The sequence below is a fragment of the Ananas comosus genome, linkage group 9 (genome assembly GCF_001540865.1).
Source record: "Ananas comosus cultivar F153 linkage group 9, ASM154086v1, whole genome shotgun sequence".
Classification (NCBI taxonomy): Eukaryota; Viridiplantae; Streptophyta; class Magnoliopsida; order Poales; family Bromeliaceae; genus Ananas; species Ananas comosus.
In genome coordinates, this window is record NC_033629.1 from 4,613,408 (window position 1) to 4,628,438 (window position 15,031).

Here is a 15,031-nt window from a genome sequence, read left to right on the forward strand (position 1 = left end):
AGTGTACATATCCGGATAGGTCGTCGGTGACGCATGAATAAGTTGACAATGTCTGCTCTGTGACAGGCAACGCTTGAGGTCTGTGGACCAATATAGCAACATCAGATTGGGTATGATTTTGGACTATTTACCCTTGAGGCATCCGTTCAGTTGAGTTTTTGTTACAGTAGTAGTTTCGTTCTTGCTCAGTTATTATCCTGTTTCTATTACTACTGTAGTTGCTCTTATATCATATTCATATCTGTTATAGCTACTGTAGTTCGTTTTCGTATATCAGCATCTACACTTGTTTGTTTATCTCCTTTGGTTTTCGGTGATTACGGCTTGCCTTCGTGGCTCTGTCGTACCCACTGGGAAACCATGGTTGCGGTTTGTAAGGAAGTAAATTCTGAAAGTTTTGGGGTAGCCCAAGGATCTATCTAGATTGTATCTAACACCTAGAGGGGGGTGAATAGGTATAAAAGCCAAAAACCACAAATCTCAATGCGATAAAAGTAAATGCGAAAAATAAAAATCACACCGAGATTTACGTGGAAAAACTCCAACTTGGAGAAAAACCCACGGGACCAACACGCGAAAAAATAATTCACTAAGAGAAAAGATTACAAGGTGATTACCGACTCCACGGACTCAACCTCTCTTAACCTCCTATGAATCTCGCGCAATCCTCCGGGTTGTCCACGCCCTCACGTTCGAATCCACGAACGCCACGTTCCGAATCCACGAAACGTCTCCACTCCGAATCCACGAAGCTCACGATCCGAATCCACGAACAGCCGTCAATCACGCTGAATCCACGACGCCATCATGAAGAACATCATATGTATGGTTATCCTTCGCTTAGAGTATCGATGAAAACCAGGAAGGGAACTCTAAGCGAAGCGAAGATTAAATCGACATATAGATATGAAATTCCAATATCTCGATTTGACCTAAAAGAGGCTAATATGTAGAAAATAGGTTTTAGATGAAATCCCAGCTTCTAGGGTTTCTCAAACATGTATTTTCGTGATGCTTGATGAGTTAGAGAACCCCAATAGCTTATTTATAGACTTTAGAATCAATCGGAGTCGGATTAGAAAATTTTCACGATTTTACACTGTGTACCGGTACACTTTAAGCTGTCACCGGTTACACGATGACGGAACGAAAAAACTGACGAAACAGTGGAACCGGTTACATGTCGATGGCTGTAGCGGTACACATTTTGTACCGGTACACTTATGATGCTGTACCGGTGCACTTTGTAAATTTTCACCGTTTCGGGTTTTGCAAAGTTTCGATGCACTTTCTAATCCAGTAAACATTGATATTATGATTCTAATGCCTACAACTAAGTATGAATCGCCATAATATGAATTAACACTTTACCAGGACATCGTGATTCACATCGTGAGTCATCTTCCAATTTCTTTGAAATCTTGAATTCTTCGATCTTCGACGATACGCACCGATTCTTCAAGACTCCGACTTACTTCACGAAACTTGCGAACACACAGGACTTAACAAATTCTCGAAGTACGAGAGTTGGACTTCAGTTAGAATCGACTGATTGTCGACTTGGTGTGCTTCGGAAAAGCCGAAGGCATCAAAATGGCCAATGTAACGTATCGAACTTTAGCCAAAATGGATTAAAGTGCCGAGAGAAATGGATGGACAAACTTCGGTTAACATTCTAACAATGTTGGAAGGGTCAAAGTCGAGTCCCGAGAGTGTTATGCAAGTTTTAGCATTGCTCGGCTCGATTTAAAAGTGAATAATGCGAAAGAAATAGATGAACAAGTTCCAATTAGCATTCCAACGAGGTTGGAAGGGCAAAAAATGAGTTTAAGAGGTGTTAGAAAGGTTTTAGTATCGAATGGCGCGAAACAAAATCGAAAACGGTGCAAAATTGTATTTTGGAGCAAAGTGTACCGGTACAACCATCGAGTTGTCACTGGTACAGTATTGCAGGCCGAGAAGGAGAAGCTTTCGGTTTTGAAAAATTTTGCTTGTGTTACCGGTGACAGCTACAGTGTACCGGTACACTTTGAAAAAACCTGCAAGAATTGCTCTTGGGTTTGCCTCTGCGTAATCGTGTTACCAGTGACAGCTACAGTGTACCGGTATACTTTGGGTCTGGCAGCAAAATGAAAACTGCTGCAAATGAGAATAAGTGGAGGGGTTTTTGGTAATTGTAGCACCTTATGTATAACGCCAACACTCCTCTCTCCCTCTCCCACAGCCCCTACACACCACCTCTCTCATTTCTCTCTTTCTCTCTCTAGAACCCTCCCCGAAGAGCAAGGAGAAGGAGTTGGAGAAGGGATTGATGGTGGATTTGGAGGCTTTGGAGGTTTGGGATCTCTCGAACAAGAAGGATCTTGGAGAGCTTTGGGTCAAGGTATGGTTTTCATGAAAACCTAGACTAGGGTTTGGATTTCTCCCAAGAAACATAGGTTTTGGAGCTTCTTCTATACTTAGGACACCTCTTGAGGCTTGAGCTCCATGAAAATCCATGGAAGCTCAAGGTCCTCTCATGGTGAACTTCTAGGGTTCATCTTGGACGCCCTAGAAATGGCTTAGTTGACCTTAGATGAGCTCCTAGAAGCTTGACAAGCTCTCTTTTGCTTGTACAAGGGATCAAAACCTAGGGTTTAGCATTTGGTGACATTAGGGCACCCAATTTGGGGCTTTTGCCTCCGAGTGTTTTTAAGGCAAATTGACCTTATAGAAATCTAATTAGGGGTATTCCCGACGCGTGGGACAACTCCGTTTAACATTACGAAAATGTTCAGATGGAGTTATCGATAAAAAGCCTAATTCGGCTCCGTTTTGCCGCAAGCGAAAAAGTAAAGCTTCAAAAATTCCAAGAACTTCACTGTGACGCGCTGGACCTCGTAAATTGTGGGGTTCGAGTGATTGACTGTGTTATGAACTTTTCCAGACTTTCTGGTGGGTCGTTGACAGTGTTCCGACCTATGGTTCGAGTCCCGAGAATTGTCGTTTAAAGCTTGGTACCAAAATCCAAAAATTGGATTCATTGGACAGCTCTCGGGTTAGCCTGCAGCAGAGCTTGTACCGGAACAAGGTTGGTCTTGTACCGGTACAAGGATTGATGGTTGTACCGGTACAGCCATCGGGCTTGTACCAGTACAGAGCCGCGTACCCCGCAACCCGAGCCTCGGGTTTGCATTTTCGTGAGCCTTGTACCAGTACAGGAACCCGTGTACCGGTACAAAGAGGCAGATTTCGTGCAGTTTGAACTACAGGGGGCTTTTCGCGATTGTAGCCTATCTATAACAGCACCCACGCCCCTTAGGGCTTCTTTTGTGCTGGGACCTGAGGAGGAGAAGGTGAGAGGAGCTCCACCTTGCTCCACTTGGATTTGATCTCCATTGTAGATGGATTTTGATGGATTATTCCCTTTTCTTTCCTCTTTTATGCTTTTCCACCATTGATGGAGCTAGAAGCTTGGATTTGAGGCTTGGTGAAGGAGAGATCTTTGGATTTTGATGGTTTAGAGCTTGGATTGGAGCATTTTAGAGGTAAATGACTTGTTCTTTTCTCTAAATTCCTAGCTTTAATGATGTTTTTGGAATTAAACCCTAGAATGAGGTTTTAGGGCTTATTTGGGCATTTTGAATCTAGGGCTTTTGAGGCTAGATTGTTGGGATTAGAATCTTCCTTTGGCTTGGATTGGAAGGATTCTAACTCCCTTTTGAAGCCTTAGAGGAGATTTTTGCACTAGAGGTGAGTTTTTCTCACCTATGCGTGATTAGCTTAATGATTGAGCTAAGTTTTGTTCGTTTGGTTCATGTGACACTTGTTCTTATACCTTTAGTGTACTAGGGGTGTGGAGGACACCCTCGTTGGAGTAAACGAAGAGTTTCGTTGTGATCGGTGGGTTTAGCTTCATGAAAATAGGGCAAAATGGCCCCTATGCCTTCTAAACTTTTCGTAAAGTATTTTTGAATGCAAATTCATGCTAAATATGATTTATGTGAATTTTAGAACACTTAACATGCATGCCTCATATATCGTAAAATTTGTACTCCATATAGTAGAGCTATATGTGTAGATTGCATGAATTGTGGATAGTGCTTTGTTTTGCAAGTTGAGAACATGTCTCCATGCTAGAGTTGAGTGAATTATGCATCATGAACATATTAATGCCATGCTTGGAACTCGTTGAACAAAAGTGTCATCAAGGGGCACTTGAAACTAGTAAACTATTAAACTGCAACATAGAGACATGTTGATAGGCCACTACATATCTGCTACATTCCATGTTAGAGACATGATGACATAGAGATAGGCCATTGAGATACTTGATATATTCCATATTGTTAGACATGAGGACTTGGTTCTTGAGACGGATCATTGCTTGCTTGCCATTGTGCTCATTCGCACATGCTTGTGAGGGTCGCTCCCTACAAGCCGGCACTCCGGAGATAGCCATCGCGACATATGCTCGCCCGTGCGGGATTGGGCGCCGAATTGGATTGCCGTGGGGGAGGCTCATCTCTAGAGTGAGGATGTTGACTACCACGGGGCCATTAGGCACGGCGCAGGCCAGACAGCCTTCGGGTGGGTCTTATATGATTGGGACTTAGTGACAGGACGTGCTATGTGAACTTTAAAACTATTAAAGTAGACTTGGACTAGAATAGTAAACAATGACACCTTTGCTATTTCTGCATTGAGGACATCGGATTAGTTGCATTTCTATGCTTATGCATGTCATACACACCCATGTACACTCATGATATTGTTGCTTTATTACATATGCAATTCATGCTAAGTAGAGACTGTATGTTACAGTAAGTTACATTTTACTTACCTTTCGCTTTACTTTATTGTTTGTCACTGACATCTTTTGTAGCTTTTGAGCCTTGTGGCGCAGTTCACTGAAGTCAGTAATTGCCCAATGGGAACTATTTTTAATAGTTCTCACGCCCCTGTTTTCTGGTTTCCTTTCAGAGCCTTCGGCACCGGTGGAGGCACAGGATCGCGGCAAGGGGATCGCTTAGCTAGCTAGCGAGGAGCGGTACTTCGCCTAGGTGGTTTACTCTTTCTTTTTGTAGTTGAGAGAGTGATAGGATTTTGTATCCATGTATAGAGACCACCTATGTATCTACCTATAGCACTTGTACCTGAATTTTTCTTGTATCACTTTATGTCTTATTTAGTGGATTTACAGTTTTACCCTTATCCTTTGTTGTAGCATTTAGACATTTATTATGCTCTGATACTCCTAGATGTCTTTTATTATTGCTTTTACTATTATTGTTTTTAGACGCCTTATATGTTTTAGACGTATGGCGGGTCTGGGCACGTGCCGGGCGGGCTTCTGCTGGGTCTCAGGGCGTGACACCATAGCATCCTCTCAACCTTCTAAGGTGGGTGGTGCATTCCAAAGACCTCGAAATTTCTTTTATGTCTAAGGTGTCACATTTGAGTATATGTATGTATATTGAGCATATTGCATAGTAGGGTAATTGTAAGCTTCTATTTGCATGTTGTGAGTTTAAATGTATGTGAAATATTTGTAAGAATGTGAGAAATTTATTTACCCTATGTATGCATGAGAAATGACATGAACATAGTAGCTTTAGAGAACAAAAGTGACATGTTGACATAATTGTAGAGAGTGGCATCGACGAGTCAAAATATACTAGAGTGGACACTTACAAAACAAGTGTAGCATCAATGATTGNGGTGTCACATTTGAGCATATGTATGTATATTGAGCATATTGCATAGTAGGGTAATTGTAAGCTTCTATTTGCATGTTGTGAGTTTAAATGCATGTGAAATATTTGTAAGAATGTGAGAAATTTATTTACCCTATGTATGCATGAGAAATGACATGAACATAGTAGCTTTAGAGAACAAAAGTGACATGTTGACATAATTGTAGAGAGTGGCATCGACGAGTCAAAATATACTAGAGTGGACACTTACAAAACAAGTGTAGCATCAATGATTGAGTATAAGAATAAAGTAGTGTATATGACACTAAAAAAGGTTAAAGAATGCAAGTAAATAGAGGTAGCGATATTATGACACAACAACCTTAGAGTTAAGAGTCATATGTGCATTGTTTTCTTGTAGTCAAGGAATGGATTGGACTTGACATCCTTATAGTTAAGGATGGGATCATACTCACCTGTAAGTCCTTGCTCGAGGGTGGTAGCTCCCCCTCGGGCGATGTGCTCCGGGATTGTCATCACTGGGTCGTAGCGAGTATCTCCCCAGAGGACGGTCCCGTCGGGTTGTAGCGAGTATCTCCCCGATATTAGGGATTTGGTTGGTGAGTCATTGAGGGCGAAACCTACGGGTTAGCCAAGAGATTGGGTAATGAAATTGTGACCTTGCATTCAACATAAGCATACTATTGAGCATCACATTTATTATTGTTCAGGCATATTAGCTGCATTTGTATAGTTTGGTTACTATCCATATCTCTTTTCTTCTATTATGCCTGATTTAGACCTAGTGGGAAAGTCGACGTGGTTGGTTGCCGAACCCACTGGGAACTTTGTTGTAGTTCTCACATCCCATTTTCCATAAAACCCGGACCGAGCGAGCCGGCGGATGATCGCGGTAAGGGCATCGCTGTCACGCCCCGCGACCGCTACCAAGTTGGTCCGGCCCGGGCGCGTCGAACAGACGCCGAACGGACAGGACCTCCCCTGTCCGTCCAAGGCTAACCAACAGATCGTGCATAAGAATTTACCCAGGAATCAATTCATAAATACACGATCAATAAGCACCACTAGTGCTATAAACAAGAGCAAGATACAAGTATAGAAACATATACAAGTACATAAGAGAGAAGAGGCTATCTATTATATTCAAATACTTCTTTTACATTCTTCCAAAATATAAATACAATCACTTGAACCTCACCCTATACATCATCTACTCTCAAATATAAAAGAAAGGGGTGAGAGCTAATACAAAAGGGAGGTAGCTAATGCGACTAGAACGCCGGGCCCTTACCGCGATCCTCACGCTCACCGGAAACACCCGAACTGGAACCTGTAGTGAGAATGGGGGTGAGAACTAACTTCCTTAGTTCCCAGTGGGTTCGGCCGCCGACTCCGCCGATCTCCCCACTAGGTCCAAGCGGGCACAAGTAGATATACCAATAGATGGATAGACAGATAGATATATAGATAAGGAGCTGTAAATGACGGAAATGAAGCTATTCTACTATGCCCAATCATAAATGTATGAATGCATGTCCAATGAATTGGTAAGCAACTAACCTGTCATCATGTCCAAAGGTGAAGCTATTCACTCGTTCAATAACATCATTTACTTGTTCATTAATCTCATGGCTTACCCGAAGGCTCGCCTACAGCTCACTAGCCATCTCGACGCGTAGGGAGAATCAACTCACACTACGGACCCGAGACCGTCTGGCGGGGCCATATAGGCAATCCCTGGCGTGACCAACATCCGGAGCGCACTACTTGTGTGGGGCTTCCATCACAAGATTTAACAGACCGTGAGCATGATCCAATCCTCTAAGCTCGAGGATACCCTGTCCTCTAGAGTCACAATCATCATATAGTCCATAGGTGTCACATACACTATTAACTAGATTGTCCGTTTGTTCGCTATCGACTAGATGCCACTCATTCATAGTTTACTATTAACTAGATGCCACTCGTTCATACTTCATCATTTTCTCTACATCATAGGATTCACAATCTCGACCCAATCCTTATCAATCCAATATATCAATTATCCGATGTACGCTACGATACCATGAAGGAAAAACATAAGGAAAGGCAATGCATACTAATCCTATAATGCAATAATACAAGATGCAAGATCAAATATACTAAGACATAGGAGGGAGCCCGATTGCTTCGGGATGGACACCACCCACCTCTTGGCGATGCCGCGATAGTAGAAAGCTCGACGTTGCGGTTCTTGCACGCCGCTTAAACTCCTCGGGGCAAAGCGAGCCCTCGAGTACCCGATTCGGCGATAACTCCGCACCCGCTCGTCGGATCGGCAAACCGTCTTCGCCGACGCGTTCAGAGACCTAGCAATTAGGTTAGCGACCCAACTAATTAGATCAAAACCCTAGATTTCCCGAAATCCCAATTTTAAGCCCTAGGTCTCAACAACGGAGAAATCCGCGGTGCGAGCTTCGATTTCGAGCTCGGACCTTCTATTTATCCCTACTAGGTTCCATTTGAACCAACTCTAAACCCTAAAACTCCCAAACCCTAAAAATACCATTAAAGGGATTTGGAGCTTACCTCTCTTGAAGACTCCTTCAAGCTTGAGGGAGAGGGAGAGAAGAAGATGTCTTCTTCTTCTTCTTCTTAGTCTTCTCCTTCTCTTTCTTCTTCTTTCTTCCCTTCTTCTCCTTCCTCTTCTTCTTCTTCTCCTTCTTCTCTTTCTTTTCTTTTCTTTCCTAGAGAGAGAAAGGGAAAGAGTGAGAGAGAGAGAGAGAGAGAGCAGCTGAGAGAGAGTGAGAGGGGTCCCCCACCTCTAATAAAGGCCATTTTGCAGCTAGCCCCCTCAACTTTTCATCTTCTGAACCAGCCCTCTTTGGGCATTTTCGCAGCGAGGGACCGGTCTCCCCGACTTGGGACCGGTCCCCGAAGGCTGCCATTTCGAGCAGAGGGATTTTCGCGTTCGGGAACCGGTCCTTGCCTGAGAGACCGGTCCCCGGGAGACCGGTCCTTGTCCGAGAGACCGGTTCCCGAGAGCTGCATCCTCGGGACTTAGCCAAATTTGGCTAAGTCTCGCCAGGCCAACGTTCGGGAACCGGTCCCTGCCCACCAGGGACCGGTCTCATCAGAGACCTCCGCAACCCAGTCTGATGGAACCGGTCCCTCCCTGCTAGGGACCGGTCCTCGAGAGCATTTCTGCTCCAGTGCAGATTTTGCACTGGTGCTCCCGCGGACCCTTCTTTAATGCACTTTATGCATTATAATCGCCTTCGGACTTTCCGAAGCCTACACCCTCGACGAATAGTCGATTCTAATCGAAGTCTAATCCTCGAGTTTCGAGAATTCACTTCCTTACAATCGCGCCCTAGATAGAGACCGCCCGAGATGATTTCATATTTTGTAGTTGCATTCCCTCTACTATCATCTTTTGTATTTGATGATTTTAGTATCATGAACATATTTAAATGATTGATGTAAAGGATATTTATTTTAAATGCAAATGGTTATATTTTGAAGAATATGAGATGTAAAAGAGAGGAAATGATGCAAGAACGTAAAAGAACTTGATTAAAGTTGGATGCATGTATGTGATTTAAATTAATCATGTTACTTATATGTTGATAGTTAGTACTTTCACTTTGGCTATTGCTTGCCCTCATGCAAGCCATTGTGTATGTTTCCTCTTATGCAAACTTTATACTCTATCTATACCTGTGTTCAGCCTTGGGCGGATAGGGGAGGCATTGTACGTTCGGCGTCTGTTTGACGTTCTCAAACCGGCCAAAAGGATCAGGATCGGGCTCGGGGCGTGACAGATATAATGGTATTAGAGCGTAAAGAGCCAAAAAGGTGAAAGTTTAGGATAGACCTAGAGACCTTTAGGATTGGAAAGACCTTAAGAACCTAGGAAACGTGAGTGACGTTGAACAAAGTATAGCGAAAGCTTATGATTCGGTTAATGTAATATGTCTCTAATGTGGTTAGGGACTAAATTTAAGTTGTTATTTGTTTTCTTTTCCTTGTGTTTTAATCGGCGGCCGACGACATGATGCTTTGAAAGGAAAATAAATACGCTTGTTGCTTTCGCCGAATTCGGTATAATCGAGTATATTGTCTAAGTAACAAACGTGAATTGCTTCATTTTCAGGAAGCAATGCCACCTCGTGGGCGTCCTAAGTTGCCTCGTGGTCGACCGCGGATGAGGTCTATGGCCGAGGAGCCAAGTGCGGCTCCGGTGCAACCCGGAGCAGGTGGCGACGGGGAGCTACGGGAGCAGACGGCCGCGCTTATTGGCGTAGTGCGGCAGCAGGCTGAGTCCGTTCAGCGCCACGAGGAGCAAATCCAAAGACTCCAGGAGGCCTTGGAGCGGCAGCAGGCGGCGGCGGCGGTGCTCGTGGAGGTTGTGCACCCTGCGCCTGCTGCAGTGGTGACGAGTGCGGCCGAGGGTGTGGCCGGAGCGGCAGTGCCAGTTACGATGGTGCCGGCGGGATCGGGGACCTCAAACCCCGATAGTGCGGCGGATGAGGCGAAGCGGGAGCGCACGTTGGCGGCTCTCATTCAATTCAACAAGTTCAACCCACCTATCTTCGAAAGGGGAGTGGTGGAACCGGCGGCGGTGGAGTCATGGATCGACTCCATGGAGACGCTCTTTGAGGATCTGCATATCTTGGAGAAGGACAAGGTGTACCTCGCCACACATTGCCTTGAGAAGGCGGCGAAGGTGTGGTGGAAGCGTGTTAAGCGGGATCGATCTTTCGATCTTCTGCCTATGTTGTGGGAGGAGTTTAGGAGGGCGATGTACGCCAATTATTTTCCCGACATGGTGAAGCGGAAGTTGCAAGAAAAATTCTGCAAGTTGAGGCAAGAGGATCGCTCCGTGGCGGACTACGAGCAGGAGTTCTCCCACCTTATCAATTGCGTCCCGGAGCTTGTTCGTGATGACCAGGACCGGGCCAATTGGTTCCTGCAAGGTTTGCGGCCGGGGATTCATAGAGTCGTGCAAATCCTCAAGCTGACGACTTTTGCGGAGGTTTTTGATCGAGCTTTGTGGGCGGAGCATGGCTATGCCCACGAACGGGAGGAGCGCAAGTCTGCAGCCGAGACAAAGGGCAAGAGCAAGAAGCGGGCGGCGGGTGGCACCGGGGGCCGGCCGAATGCAAAGAAACCCCCTCGGTATCCCCGGCAATAGTCCAAGAGTTGGGGGCCGCTCCGTTGTCCTATTTGCGGCGGTGACCATCGACCGCCGGTGTGCCCGCAGCGTGAGGGAAAGTGCTTTAAGTGCAGCCAACCAGGGCACATATCACGGGAGTGCCCGAGTTGGGGGTAGTCTGCACCGACAGCAGCGTCAGTTCCATCTACCCCGAGACAACTTGCGGGGTTACCACCGGCTATGTCAGCTGGACGCTCGTCTACATCGCGTCAACCGGAGGCATCGAGAGCACCGAGTGGGCGGGTTTTTGCCACTCAAGTAGAGGAGGAGCCCATCCCTGTCCCCGACGACATCATGGCAGGTATTATCTCGATCAGAGGCACTGGAGCTAGGGCTTTATTCGACACGGGTGCATTGCATTCATTTATAGGTGCATCATTTGCAAAGGAGCATGGCATTAAGATCGTGCATCATTATGACTATTGGACGGTGAATTCGGCCGAACAAACTTTCCACGTTCACGACGAGTGTATGGCGTGCCCAATACAGATAGGTGATTGGGTCATGCCGATCAACCTGTTGGTGTTGAATCGGATGTGGGGTTTCGACGTGATCTTGGGGATCAACTGGCTCTCCAAGTATTGTGCCGTGATAGATTGCGAAAGTAGGGTGATCACATTCCGTGAGCCTAACCGAGAGGAGCTAGTATATCAGGCATGTAAAAGCTCGCTCTTCGCGGCGACCGTATCGGCAGCGAGGGCGAGGAAAATGATAAAGGGCGGATGCGTAGCCTACTTGGCGACAATGGTAGAGGCCCAAAAGGAGCACCCGGAACTTAGTGGTATTCGGGTAGCGTGCGAGTTTCCAGAGTTACCGGGATTGCCACCGGACCGGGAGATCGAGTTCGTTATTGACCTGGTTCCCGGGGCGGCGCCAACTTCGAAGGCTCCGTATAGAATGGCACCGGCGGAGCTAAAAGAGCTCAAGGCACAGTTGCAACACTTGCTCGATAAGGGCTTTGTGAGCCCGAGCGTGTCACCGTGGGGAGCTCCGGTGCTATTCGTTAAAAAGAAAGATGGCACACTTCGGCTCTGCGTGGACTACCGCGAGTTGAATAAAGTGACAGTTAAGAATAAATACCTATTGCCGAGGATTGACGACTTATTTGATCAACTGCAAGGGTCGAGGGTGTATTCAAAGATAGACCTTCAGTCGGGGTATCATCAGCTGAAGATATGGCCCCAGGACGTGCACAAAGCGGCGTACCGTACGTGGTATGGCCACTACGAGTTCACGGTGATGCCGTTTGGGCTCACTAATGCCCCGGCAACCTTTATGGATCTAATGAATCGAATCTTTCGTCCGCTATTGGACCGGTGCGTCGTGGTATTCATTGACGACGTATTGGTGTATTCTCGGACCGAGGAAGAACGCGAGGAGCATTTGAGGGTCGTGTTGGAGACACTCCAAAAAGAAAAGCTTTATGCAAAACTAAAGAAATGTGAGTTTTGGCTTTCGGAGATTACCTTCTTGGGTCACGTTATATCCGGTGATGGCATCTCGGTGGACCCAAAGGAAGTGGAGGCTATTAAAGACTGGCCTCGCCCGACGAGCGTAACAGAGGTCCGCAGTTTTCTTGGGCTAGCAGGCTATTATCGGCGGTTCGTGGAAGGGTTCGCTAAAATAACCACTCCACTAACGCGCCTCACATAGAAAGGGGCAAAGTACATTTGGAACGTCGAATGCGAGTAGAGCTTCGAGGAGCTAAAGAGAAGATTGACCACGACCCCGGTGCTTGCTCTACCGACGCCGGGGGAGACATTTGTGGTATATAGTGATGCTTCCTACGTTGGTCTCGGGTGTGTCTTGATGCAAAACGGGCGGGTGATAGCTTATGCCTCGCGCCAATTGAAGACATATGAAAAGAACTACCCGATTCACGACCTCGAGCTAGTGGCGGTTATCTTCGCGCTAAAGTTATGAAGGCATTACCTATATGGTGAACATTGTGTGATTTGTACGGACCACAAAAGTCTCAAGTACTTGTTCACCCAAAAAGAGCTAAACATGCGACAACGGCGGTGGTTGGAGTTATTGAAAGACTATAATGTCACTATCCTATACCGCCCCGGGAAGGCGAATGTCGTGGCCGATGCACTTAGTAGGAAATCGGGGGAAAACTTGGCTTCGACAATTACACCTCAATCGTTATTGCAAAAAGAGATGCAACGGCTTGGATTGGTAGTAGCGCCGAGAGTGCTGGCTACACTTGCCGCGTTAGTGGTGCAACGGACCTTGTTGGAGAGGATAAAATAGCTACAAGCTTCCGATGAGTATTCCGAAAGGTGCGCGGTGAAGTTAAGAGCGGTAGGGCCAATGACTTTGGCATTGGGACCGACGGCACACTTCGATTTCGGAATCGTTGGTGTGTACCTAAGAACAAGGACATACGCAAGGCAATTATACAAAAAGCGCATCAATCTCCTTATAGTATCTACCCCGGCGGCACCAAAATGTACCAAGATTTCAAATTGCATTATTGGTGGCCGGGCATGAAGAAAGACATTGGGGAGTTTGTTGCGCAATGTCTTACTTGCCAACAAGTAAAAGCGGAGCGGCAGTTTCCAGCGGAAAAATTACAAAGCTTATCTATACCCGTTTGGAAATGGAAAAAAATCGCGATGGACTTCGTGACCGAATTGCCCCGATCTCAAGGTGGACATGATGCAATTTGGGTGATAGTAAACCAGTTGACGAAGTCGGCGCATTTCCTGCCGATTCATATTACATAGTCGGGGGGCAAGTTGGCTCAAGTATATATCGAAGAGATTGTGAGACTTCATGGTGTTCCGGTATCAATTGTATCGGATCGGGATCCGAGGTTCACATCTCACTTTTGGAGGAGCCTATAGGAGGCATTGGGCACACGGCTCGACTTTAGCATGGCATTTCATTCTCAAAGTGATGGTCAATCAGAGAGGACGATACAAACACTTGAGGATATGCTTTGAGCATGTGTACTAGACTACAAGGGCGGTTGGCATGAGCATCTACCGATTGCGGAGTTCGCGTACAATAATAGTTACCAAGAGAGTATCGCGATGGCGCCATTCGAGGCCCTTTACGGAAAGAAATGTCGCTCTCCAATCCATTGGAGCGATGTGGGCGAGAGAGCGGTTCTTGGCCCCATTGTAGTGTGGGAGGCGGAGGAGAAGGTTCGCCTCGCCCGCCAACGACTTGCTACGGCGCAATCTCGGCAAAAGAGCTATGCCGATAAACGGAGGAAAGATATAGAGTTTGCCGTTGGTTACCACGTGTTCTTAAAGGTATCACCGATGCGAGAAATTAGACGGTTTGGGCTCTGGGGGAAGCTAAGTCCTCGTACCTTGGACCGTTCGAGGTATTGGAGCGGGTCGGTGCGGTGGCGTACAAAATAGCATTACCATCGAGGCTTGTGGGAGTGCACGATGTATTTCATGTATCGAATCTCCGCAAGTATGTACATGACCCTGATCACATCCTCTCATTTGAACCGTCGAAGATTCAAGAGGATATGACTTACGAGGAGTTCCCGGCGTATATCATCGACCGAGAAGTGCGAAAACTACGGAACCGTGAGATTCCGTATGTTAAAATTCGTTGGAGTAACCACGATGACGGGGAAGCTACTTGGGAGCTCGAGAGCGCAATGCGGGAGCATTATCCTCATCTCTTCAATGAGCTGAATTGAGGTATGAGTTTAAGTTTAAATTAAGAAACACTACAACAATATTATATATTGGTGGCGAGTAATGTCGCCACCATATATATAAGAAGTTGCCACCTTTTTAAAAGGTGGCGACTTTTAAAGTCGCCACAAGCTGCCACCTAAAGTATTGCCGCTAAATGAAATTGTGGCGAAGCATAAAAAATCGCCACCTTTTTTAAAATAGCGTGGCGACATTTTGTCGCCACCAAATATGACTTTTAGTGGCCATTTTTTATCGCCACCTTATTAAAGATAGCATGGCGATATTCTGTCGCCACCAAATATGACTTTTAGTGACAACTATTAGTCGCCATCTTATTAAAGATAGCGTGGCGATATTTTGTCGCCATCAAATATGATTTTTTAGTGGCCCTTACTAGTCGCCACCTTTTATGGAGATAAGATGGCAATACATTTTTGCCACCAAATGGATACCTTATGTGGCAACCA